The sequence below is a fragment of the Diabrotica virgifera genome, chromosome 1 (assembly GCF_917563875.1).
Source record: "Diabrotica virgifera virgifera chromosome 1, PGI_DIABVI_V3a".
Classification (NCBI taxonomy): Eukaryota; Metazoa; Arthropoda; class Insecta; order Coleoptera; family Chrysomelidae; genus Diabrotica; species Diabrotica virgifera.
Genome location: NC_065443.1, coordinates 5139198 through 5151367, shown reverse-complemented (window position 1 = coordinate 5151367; position 12170 = coordinate 5139198). Strand labels below are relative to the sequence as shown.

General features: G+C 34.4%; 1 long non-coding RNA gene across 1 annotated transcript; it reads left to right on the top strand.

Annotated features, from left to right (window-relative positions):
• Positions 1-11339: 11339 nt before the first annotated feature.
• LOC126887014 (uncharacterized) lies at positions 11340-12158 on the top strand. The gene is made up of 2 exons (XR_007698896.1): positions 11340-11532; positions 11617-12158. It is a non-coding gene; the product is annotated as an uncharacterized LOC126887014 (long non-coding RNA).
• The last annotated feature ends 12 nt before the right edge of the window (positions 12159-12170 follow it).

Genomic DNA, 12170 nt, shown 5'->3' with positions numbered 1-12170 from the left:
CTGAATACAATTCATTCATTGAGACCTTTGATACAATAATAGGATCTGATACTACATTAAGTGATCTGGAAAAACTCATTTACCTCAAAAGTTTTCTAACTTCCGAGCCTTTGACGCTTCTCGAGCATATCCCACTCACAGGTGACAATTACAAAATAGCCCGGGATAACCTGACACAAAGGTACGCCAACTCTAAATCGCTTATCAAAACTCTCATCTCTCAAATTCTTGATGCGCCTCCTATTTCTGGAAACGCAAATCACTCACAATTAAGAAATTTTCATACGGTCATGTCAAATAATTTCAAGGCCCTATTGAACTTGAATAGGCCCCCTTCAGATCTCTTGCATTTACTTCTCATACATATCGCTACTCAGAAACTCGACGCACCTACCATTAGGGCTCTTGAGTTCCAATCCGGTGGTAGCCAAGCTACCCCTGATTTTGTCCATTTTCTAGGGGAAATCGAGACACGCGTTGTTCATCTTGAGAATATTCAATCTCAATCAAAACCAAAATCGACTACTACTTCCAGACACTCTTTACACCTAGCCTCAGACACTTCTACCAGTAACCTTTCGCCTCGCTTAGGTCCTAAGAAATGTTCCTATTGCAACGACTCTCACTCGATCTACTCTTGTCCTCAGTTCAAGCAGTTGAATTCTAAAGAACGTTTTAGTTTTGTCAAACAAAATAAATTTTGTATTAATTGTCTTGGGTCTCACATGCTCGATCAGTGTAAATCCAAATTCTCTTGCATAGTTTGTAAATCTCGTCATCACACGTTGCTCCATTTCGACAAAACGGGTCATAGTAACCCTTCCGCGGCTGTTGGCCAACACAACTCAAATAATCATAATAAAACCGCTATCTCAAATAACTCCCATACACAGGGTAATTCACAACAGGGGCCCTCACATGTTAGAGCTCCTGAAACGGAAGTTAATCTTCAAAATTCGACTCCACATTCAATGGCTCTATCTGCAGCCTCGCTTGATAATCATTTGGTGTTATTAAGCACACTCCAGGTCTATCTTGTCGCTCCTAGCGGCAAGAGGGTCTTCGCAAAGGCACTTTTAGACTCGGCCTCACAGGTTTCATTTATTAGTGCTGACCTCGTAAAGGAACTGTCACTCACCACTAGAGATGGAAAATTACGGATCAATGGAATTAACTCCACCTCATCCTCGTCTCAATCTATTGTAGATACAACAATTTTCGCTGTCGCTAACGACGTTCCTTTTGACATCTCGTGCTCTGTACTCCCAAAGATAACAAATCCGCTTCCTCAAATTTCTATTTCGGCGAGCAAACTAAACATACCCTCAGAGATACCATTAGGTGATCCGATGTTCCATGTAACATCCCCAATTGGTATCCTGCTCGGTGCAGACCTGTATAACGATATCATTCAACCTGAAATAATTCGTTTGGGAAAAGGTCTTCCCGTTCTTCAACGCACTCTACTCGGGTACACGATATCAGGGTCAGTTCCAGACTTTGCTCTTAAGTCGAAAAATACTAAAAAGGCTTTGGAATTTTATTCAAACTCTCTCGTTACTTGTTGTTCTCATAACACTCCTTCCGCCGTAAATGAGCCGGTAGTGTCCAACGAGGAACTATCCGATCATTTACAAAAATTCTGGGAGCTGGAAGAAGCCGCTCCTCAGAACACCGATCTCATTAATGATCACCCCGCTGAAATTAATTTTGTAAAACATGTTAATGTTCTCCCCAATGGACGATATGAGTCCACACTCAATCTCAAACTCCCTATCGAAGATATAGACATGGGAAATTCGTTTCTCTCGGCAAAAAGACGTTTTCTCAGTCTCGAGAAACGTTTTCAACTCAACCCTGATTTATTGGAAAAATATCAGGACATTATATCGGAATATCTCAATAACGGACAAATAATTCAAGTGCCGTTAAAAATGCTAAATGACTCAGGTAAACCTAATTACTTTCTCCCTCACTTTCCCGTTTTCAAATCCAACTCTACTACTTCCACTCGTATAGTTTTCGATCCAAACAATAAATCGTCTACGGGAATCTCCCTCAGTGACGTCATAGACAAAGGTTATGTCGTCCAACATGAACTTTTTGACATTCTCGCTAAGTTTCGTCAGTTTAAATTCGCACTAGTAGGCGACATCAAGGCTATGTTCCTACAAATCGCCATTTGTCCCACTGAAACATTTCTGTTAAATTTTCTCTTTAGGGACAATATTCAGCAGCCTTTACGGTGCTATCAATTTCAAAGATTACCCTTCGGGCTCCCAAGTAGCCCATTTATCGCTCAAAGAGTTATCAAGCACATCGCTGACAACAACAAACATACCCACGAACTTGCTACTAGTGTTCTGCAAGAATCTATCTATATGGATGACCTGATCAGCGGTGCTGACAGTCTTCATGAATTAAGTTGTCTTTTCGAACAATTAACTTCTTTGCTAGAAACCCATGGTTTCCTCCTCCACAAGTGGAACTGCAGTTCTTCAGAATTTCTGTCTCAACACAATTTAAATCCCGTCTCTGAAGTCAGTCTTAACTTCACGGGATCTGATAAAGTCTTAGGCATATTCTGGGATTCAGAACGCGACCACTTTTCGTTTAAAACTCCTATCTTCAAATTGGCTAATGTTGTTACTAAACGTACTATTCTCTCCTACATTGCTACTTTGTATGACCCGCTAGGATGGTTATCCCCTGTCCTTGTGAACGCTAAGCTCTTGATACAGGAAATATGGTCCCAGAAATTGGACTGGGATCAACCCATTGACTCACCCATCATTATGAAAAATTGGCAAAACCTCTTATCGACATTCAAAACTATAGAAGAGGTCAAGGTACCTCGATGCTTACTTTTACAAAAGAAAGTTGTTGATGTTCAATTAATTATTTTCACCGACGCATCGGAAAAAATATACAGCACTTGTGTGTATCTCAAAGCGACATACTCAGACTTTTCTGTATCGTCGCGGCTTATCGCTTCTAAAAACAAAATTTCTCCGCTAAAAAATAAACTCACCATCCCCAAATTGGAACTTTGTGGAATAGTGTTGGGAGTCACTCTGGCTCATAGACTTTTTCACATCTTCAAGAAAAATTTGAGTATATCTTCATCTCATCTCTTTGCTGACTCTACAATTGCCTTGTCTTGGATACTTTCTAAAAAACACATTTGGAACATTTTTGTACAAAACAGAATTCAAAAGGTCAATTCCTTGTTGGAAACTTTTCCTTGTGATTTCCATTTCGTCAGAAGTCACGAAAACATCGCTGACCCCGCTTCCAGAGGGATAAATGTCTTTGATAATCCCCAGACCACCGAAGACTGGTTATGCGGACCTAGCTTTATTAGAGACAATCCCATCGATTTTTCTCTTCATCAAATTCCTCATTTTCAGGATGATCTTCCTGAATTAAGGAAGTTAGTTGTCTCAAACATAGCAACAAATCACGAACTCAACGACACCTTTGAAAATCTATTCGCTAAATCTTCTTCTTTTCGTAAAATTCAAAGAATTGTCGCTTATCTTTTTAGATTCATCAGTAATATTAAAAAGAAAATAAATAACTCTCCACGAGATACGGATATATTGACGCCACCCGAAATGGAGATCGCTGATCACGCGATCATCAGGTATATCCAAAGTATCTACTTTAAAAAAGAGATTCTTGAATTGAAAAATGCTAAACTCGTGACCAATAAAGCCATTCGTAAACTCAACCCCTTCCTACAACATAATGATGGGCTGATTCGTGTGGGAGGACGTCTCCGACACGCCCCCATATCGTATAATCAAAAACACCCCATTCTACTTCCTTCTAAATGTCGAGTTGTAGAACTAATCTTGACTCAAGCTCATCATAAGTTATTACATTCAGGCGCGCAAACAGTACTTTCGTATGTCAAAATGAAGTACTGGCCAATTGACGGATTAAGACAGATTAAACGCTTAATTCGTAAGTGTGTAAACTGTTTCCGATTCATGACACCCAATTCTGTTCAACAGATGGCAGATATGCATCCCGATCGTGTACTCCCCACTAGACCCTTCCAAGTCGTCTCAGTGGACTATGGGGGGTTCTTCTTAATTAAGTCCTCACATTTGAGGAAGGCACCGCTTTACAAAGCATACGTAGCCTATTTCATTTGCATGAGCACTAAATGTGTTCATATCGAACTCGTCACAGGATTAAGCGCAGAAGCCTATATTCTTACTCTGAAAAGGTTTATTGCCAGAAGATCCACGCCCAGTATTATTTGGAGCGACAATGCCACAAATTTCCATGGGGCAAAAAATGAAATGCGCGAATTCTATGATTTTTTCTTAAATCAAAATAATTCGGAACAGATTAAGGAATTCTGTACTCAAAACTCCATAACTTTCAAGATGGGTGTTCCCCGCAACCCCCATCAATTCGGCCTCCATGAGGTAGGAATAAAGAGTGTGAAGTATCACCTCTATCGAATTATAGGAAATTCCCACTTCACCTTTGAAGTGTTTAACACAGTATTATGCCAAATCGAGGCTATTCTAAATTCGAGACCCATCACTAGGATGTCGTCTGACGCCAATGACTTCGCTTTCCTATCTCCAGCTCACTTCTTAGTTCAAAGAAGTTTAACCGCGCCCCCTGAACCAAGTGTTTCAGAGATACCTGAAAATAGGTTGAATCTTTTTCAGCGTATTAGTAAAATTCAACAGCAATTTTGGAAATTGTGGAAAAAAGACTATCTTTGCCTCCTGCAGCAAAGAAATAAATGGACCGACCCTACTGACCCTGTCAAGATCGGGGATTTGGTTCTGTTGAAGGAGGATGGTACTCCTCCACTCTTATGGCCAACTGCCAGGGTAATAGATGTATTGCCTGGTAAGGATGGTCTAGTTCGTACTGTCAAGATTCACACTACTCACGGTGATTTTCTTCGTGGTATTACGAAAATCGCTGTGATTCCCCTGGAAGATTAAAATCTATCCCTAGGGGGAAAACTTATCGTTTTCCTCCATTTTATCGTTGTTACCCCTTGTGTATATAAACTCTAATTTCTTCAAACATTTCTTATCGTTGTGCACATCTTTGCCAATCCCCTCTCTTCGAGGTGATATAGGCCATCTCTCTCGCCTGTCGCCCCCGGCAATATGTACAATAAATATATTATACACGGCTCACTAAAATAATTAGTTACGCCCCTGTACTACTGATTACTTAAAATTCAAGTAGTATTTATGTAACCTTTCTGGAAACTCCAGGTTATTGTTGAGACTCGCATTTGAACCCCTCGCCGGGGCAGATCGTCAAAAGCTTCCTAACGAGAATCATCTCTAATCTATCGACGCTCCCGCTATTCGTAAAAAGGCCGCATTTTACCGGCTTTTTTTTGCTATCGTTTTATACCGCTCAGATAATTCAATCTGCTCAGTATTATCGACGATGATTTATTTAGCGTATTAGTGAGTGCCTTACAAATGAACCAAATGGATTATGGAATTCAATCAGAGCTCTGATGTGACACGTCATCAAGGAATAAAACTGTAAGTACTCTACATGTATGTGAACATAACTTATTAGTCGTGATACTGTATGCATTTTGAACCATATACCTCTCGTAGCAAATATTCTTTGTGCCATTTATGCAGATAATACTTTAAATTACATATGAAAAATCGTTATCTACTCTTAACCAGCTTACCTATGGGAATATACTCTATAACCGTACAATAAGTATAGGTTACTATTGTTAAGGATACTTTACGTATTGCCTAAACAGTTATTTCAATTCTGATAACTCTTTTATTATTAATTTTACGAAAAAAAGTATTCTTAATAAATAGTTCTGGATGCTCTAAATCTTATATCAAATTTTATCAATTTTATACGAGATATGTCAAAAAAGATCAATTTAGATCAAGAGTAAAGTACCTTTATAGTTCAGAATATTTCAATTAGAAGGATGTAATTACATACTGAAACATAGTTTTTAATTCTAAATAACTTTTCATAATAACAATTTTCGATATTGTGAAAAATAAACGTATTTTACTCTTGAGCGAAATTCATATTTTTTGACATACCTCGTATAAAATTGATAAAATTTGACATAGGACGGTTGTATTTTAGATTTTAGACCAAGCAGAATTTTTTATTAGGAATCACTTTTTTTCGTTAAATTAATAATAAAACAGTTATCTGAAATAAATAACGGAAAATATTGTAATGTTAGTTATCCATAATTTTTCAAAAAAAAAAAATTTCAATTAGAAGGATGTAATTGCATACTATAATACAGTTTTACAGTAATTCCAAACAACTTTTCATAATAGCAATTTTCAATATTGTGAAAAATAAAGCTACTTTACTCTTGAGTGAAATTTAAACTTTTTGACATACCTCGTATAATATTCAAAAAATTTGATATTTGATGGTTAAATCTTAGGTTTTGGACCATGCAGCGTTTTTTATGAAGAATAAGTTTTTTTTCGTAAAATTAATAATAAAAAAGTTTTCCATATGGATACAACTTACAGGGACATACTGTATATTACGGGTAAAGTTAGATTAACGAGTAAACTCAAGATTACCCGTAAAGTGCGAAATACCCGCGAGGTGTCGCGGCAGCAGAAATACATTCTTCTTTTTGTCACAATTAATTTAATTAAAAAAAAATGTTTGGACACCCTGTCTAAATAATTATGTCAATATTTATATTAGTGAATAGAGACTTGAATAGCTTTTCAAATAAGCTAGCACACAACCCCTATTCTCATTTAAAAAATCATTGATTAGGTACGTCATCACGCCTAGAGGGATGACGTCACTAGTATGATAAATATTCCAAAAAAACATAATTTAAAAACAAAAATCGCAGACGTTCGGATACAATTAGCGTCTCTTTGCAAAGACAATGACGTCGACTTTGCTAAGTAACAAGACATTTACTCAACAAACACACACTACACATTACACTAGGTACCAGATTGGAAAAAACCACTGTACCATGCCAATGGCCATTAGTTGTCGAGGCATTAAGCTAAATTAAAAAAAAAAAAACAAAAATCGACCTGTTTCGGGATTTTTGCGAAGTCGCCGGTTTACGAAATAATGAATTTATTCCATTTGGCTTTGTCACAGCGTATGTTGTTTGAAGGAGATGAGGTAATGAAATATTCTGCTAATAGCGGAAGTATAATATTTTGGTAGCGAACAAAAAAATGCGTGTATTCATGCGTTTACCATGTATTTAACTAATTTCAATGAAACACAATAACATAATTAATTACATAATTAGGAAAAAAGTTCACGTAAGTGAAAAGTAATATTATAATACGACCTTGTCCATTGAAGAATAGATCAAAACCAACAGATCAGTAATAAATATTTATTTTGGTGATAAAAATCAAAAATATTCAGAAAGAAACAAAAAAAATTGAAAAAATCTAACGCATTCGTTAAAAAAAAGCGTGTGGCGAAAACCGTTTATTCAATGAAGACGCGCCACGCTTTTCTTTAACGAATGTGTTAGATTTTTTCAATTTTTTTTTTTATTTTTTGCTTTTTAGTTGATTCTTTTATAATATTTTTAATTTTAGTCACTTTTAACTAAAGAAAAGCGTTTCTTAAAAACTTTTTTTCATATTTTTTTATTTTTTATTTTTTGTTTTACACTTTTGAAACATTAAAATATATCGTCATATTTATTAAAATATGTATAAAACATATTATGATGTACAAACATGAAAAGTATTATTGTTTATTTATGAAGCATAACGTAAACAATTAACGTAAAACGTAAAATTATGTATAGTTCATATAATTAGCTACAATCTGTAAAAGTTTCAAATTTCTTCATTGTAAAAAACAAGAGAATTTAAGCATTTTCCGTTAATTTTCCGTTTTTTATTTAAACAATTAATGAACATAAAATTTTTTTATTGACTATTCGTGTATTGTTTTCGCAAATTCATATGTCTGCAAATTTTTAGTCATTTGCATTGAAGAAAAGGCACTCAAATTAACGTCCAAAGATTTGACCCAAACGATTGAGCTGAAAAGCGTTTAATTAATACGCCTAAACGAATTCTAATGTTAATTGTAGCACAAAACGTCTCTACCGGTGGTTTTTCTAAGACTACCATAAAAAGACGAATTGTTTTAATTCGAGTTTTGGTTGAAGTTTTGTTTCGTATCGTACTGAAATTTGAAACGAATAAGCGCCGATTTTTATATAAACAAATATGAGCGTTCAAAATTTGAAACTTCATTGTTTACTTATGAAGCATAACGTAAACAATTAACGTAAAAAGTGAAATTATGTATAGTTCCTATCATTAGCTACAATCCGTAAAAGTTTCAAGTTTCTACATTGTAAATAACAAGAGAATTTAAGCATTTTCCATTAAAATCGTTTTTTATTTAAACAATTAGTAAACATAAAAAATTCTTTTTTATTGACTGTTCGTGTATTGTTCCCGCGAATGCATATGTTTGCAAATTTTCATTCATTTGCATTGAAGAAAAGGCAGTAAAATTAACGTCTAAAGATTTGATGCAAACTATTGAACTAAATAAAAGCGTTTAAAAAATATTTCTTTCAAGAGAAAAGTGTATGAATCAGTGGCGCACCTAGAATTTTCCTCTGGGGGGATTTGGCTTGGGCACAGAAATTTTTTGTATAGTTTTTTAAAGACAAGTTACATTTTCCTACTATTCTTTATATGTCCTGGGAGGGGTTTTAACCCACAAAACCCCCCTGGGTGCGCCACTGGTATGAACAGTGAGTATTGCCGGTGATAACATACGGAGCAGAGACCTCAACATTAACGTAAACGAGAGAGCCATGCTAGGAATCACAAGTAGAGACAGAATTCCAAATAATACCATCAAATAAAGAAAAAAAATCAAAGACATGTAGCTAAAAGTAAATGGAGATGAAGATGGACAGGTCAAATATTCAAGGAGAAACAAAAAATAATATTTCTTCCACATATCTTTGTAAGGGAGCAAATAATTGTTGTTTTATTGCTTTAATTTTAATTTTGATGTGCCCATATGCCTCAAGAGAAAAGTGTATGAATCAGTTGCGCACCTAGAATTTTCCTCTGGGGGGTTTGGCTTGGGAACAGAAATTTTTTAAGTTATACTTCTTTACGATCGAGAGTGAAATTTTATAATGCCGGGCGCATGCGCACACAGACAGTAAGTATTTCGTTGCTTATCTTTCAAGATATGTATGTATCAGCGCTGTCAGCGCAAATAAGTCATATTATATCACATAAAAGGATATATTAGTAAAAAAATTGGAATAAATCCTTTGTAAAAGGTATAAAATTTATTAAAATCCCTAAAGGGCTACATCAGAACAAAACGTTTTCGATTTTATTACAAAATCATCATCAGTGTAAGACCTAAAAGTAAGTATAACCTATTTTATTAATGTAAAATTGATATTTAAATTCGGACTAAGGTTTAAAACAAGTGGTTATACTCACAGTCTGGATGCTAGCTGAGCCACCAAAGAAATATATGGGTAATAACCCTTTAAATATAAAATGTATGCTTTACAGATGCATATTTACTTAAAATGCCTTGTGATGGGCAAAAGGCAACAGGAATAATACCCTAAGGTAAGGTATTTAAATTCCCAACATGTGGGATGCAAAAAAATTTTGAGTTTACATTTCGATGACTTTATGGCAACTGAACGAAATTTGAGTGATGTTTCTGAAAGGTGTCAAAGATCAAACCGAACAATGTGACATAATGGTTACCATGTATCACGGTTATTAGACTTTATTACGGTTGTCTTGTCCGACGGTGGTGGGGAGACTTATATTTTTGACCTTACGTCACAAGAGTTTACATTCCCATATTTTTAAATTATTTTCGATCATTGAATGTGTGTTATTGTGTATATATGTGTATTATTTGTGTTATTATGAAATAATAAGACAAATAGTACACATTTTATCTTATACCGGGTGGTGAATCGTAAAAAGGGCCATAGGAAACTCAATGTAAAATTCTGAATTGTTGAATTCCTGCTTCCCTAATTATTCTACATCAAAAGTCATGAGATAATACTTGTAGAGAATTAAAATCTGTATTCAAATCAAAAGTTAAAATTGTTCTACGATTTAAATGCATTCCAAAATTTTGAAAAATATGATACATTTGCCACAATAGGTATGCGTGTAAAAGTAAGGCCACACGTTACTATTTAACTGACAGTGCTCACACCATTGACTGAATAAAAAAATCTTTATTATTAATCCTTTCTCCGCAACTGAGGGTATCTTATCAACTGTATTGTTTTTAAACAATAGATGATAAAATAAAAATATTGACAGTTCAAAAATGTGAAGATTATTGCATTGTGTGTGGCCTAAGTTTGGGCTGAAAACTAAAATGTATTACATTTTTACAAAATTTTGGAATATGTTTAATTACGTAGACCAATTTTAACAGTTATTTCCAATACAGATTTCAATCCTCTTCAAATAGTTTCTAATGTCTTTCGATGTAAAATAATTATTAGGGAAGCTGGAATTCAACAGTTCAGAATTTTACATTGAGTTAATGCAAAACCTTGACGCATGTCAAAATTCCCAATGTGTTTTAATTGTATTCATTTTTTTCGAATCCTGAGAAAACTAATAAATATTTTTGAAAAATTTAAACTCAGAATGAAAGACTACATTATTACCGAGGGCTGAAAGTCCCTGAAAACTTCTATAATATTTATTTTAATAAGTTACAGGGCTGAAAATAAAAGAGAAGTGTGATATTTAATTTCAAATATTTCATTCAATAGAATCTGCTTGTTTATTCTAAGGGGCTTTCCGCCCTCGGTAATAATGTAATCTTGCATCCTGCGTTTAAATTTTTCTAAAATACTTGGTTTCCTCAGGATTCGAAAAAAATCATATTACGATTCAAATGACAGTAAACTCTCGTGACGTAATCTCACCCTTAATGTTCATTGGTTAGTCGATTTAGGCTACCGTAGTAATGTCTAAGAACCGTGACCATGTATTACCTCAATTTATTTATTTTCATTACTATTATGTATAGTTGGTTGCATACAATCTGGCTACTGCTCCATCCATATTATAAAAATCATTTAATACAACCTACAAAATTGGGGTAAACTTTATTACAGCCACATCTTTGTTGATGTTAGTTATTACTGTTGGAAAATTTTTTTAAAAATATCATATCACAATCAGTTGGCTGAGGTAATACATGGTAACCATTATGTCACATTGTTCGGTTTGATCTTTGACACCTTTCAGAAACATCACTCAAATTTCGTTCAGTTGCCATAAAGTCATCGAAATGTAAACTCAAAATGTTTTTGCATCCCACATGTTGGGAATTTAAATACCTTACCTTAGGGCATTATTCCTGTTGCCTTTTGCCCATCACAAGCCATTTTAAGTAAATATGCATCTGTAAAGCATACATTTTATATTTGAAGGGTTATTACCCATATATTTCTTTGGTGGCTCAGCTAGCATCCAGACTGTGAGTATAACCACTTGTTTTAAACCTTAGTCAGAATTTAAATATCAATTTTACATTAATAAAATAGGTTATACTTACTTTTAGGTCTTACACTGATGATGATTTTGTAATAAAATCGAAAACGTTTTGTTCTGATGTAGCCCTTTAGGGATTTTAATAAATTTTATACCTTTTACAAAGGATTTATTCCAATTTTTGTGATTGATGGTATACAGCCAACTACAGGAAAACTTTTCTTTCCTTGTGGATTTTGATATATTAGTGTTCTTAGTAAATGTATTATTTTTTATAATTTGTGTGTCTTTGGATTTGTCTTCCTCGGGAATAAGATATTTTATAATAATAGTAAGTATATTTAAAGTATTTTTGTATACTTCACTTGGTCTATTAAATTTATCAATATGTATGAAAAATCTTGTAACCTGTCAAAGCAAAAGGAATATGGCTCAGTGGTAGAACGTGTGATCGGAGATCGAGAGGTCCCGGGTTCAAATCCCGGACGATTCATATTCTTTTTTTTTATATTTTTGTAGTATCGTTATAGTATCTATCGTTTTAATAAAATTTTTTTAAACGTAGTATGTAAAGAAAGTTAGTTTAATATTCAAATAAAATACAAATAACCTGTTGAGTATATT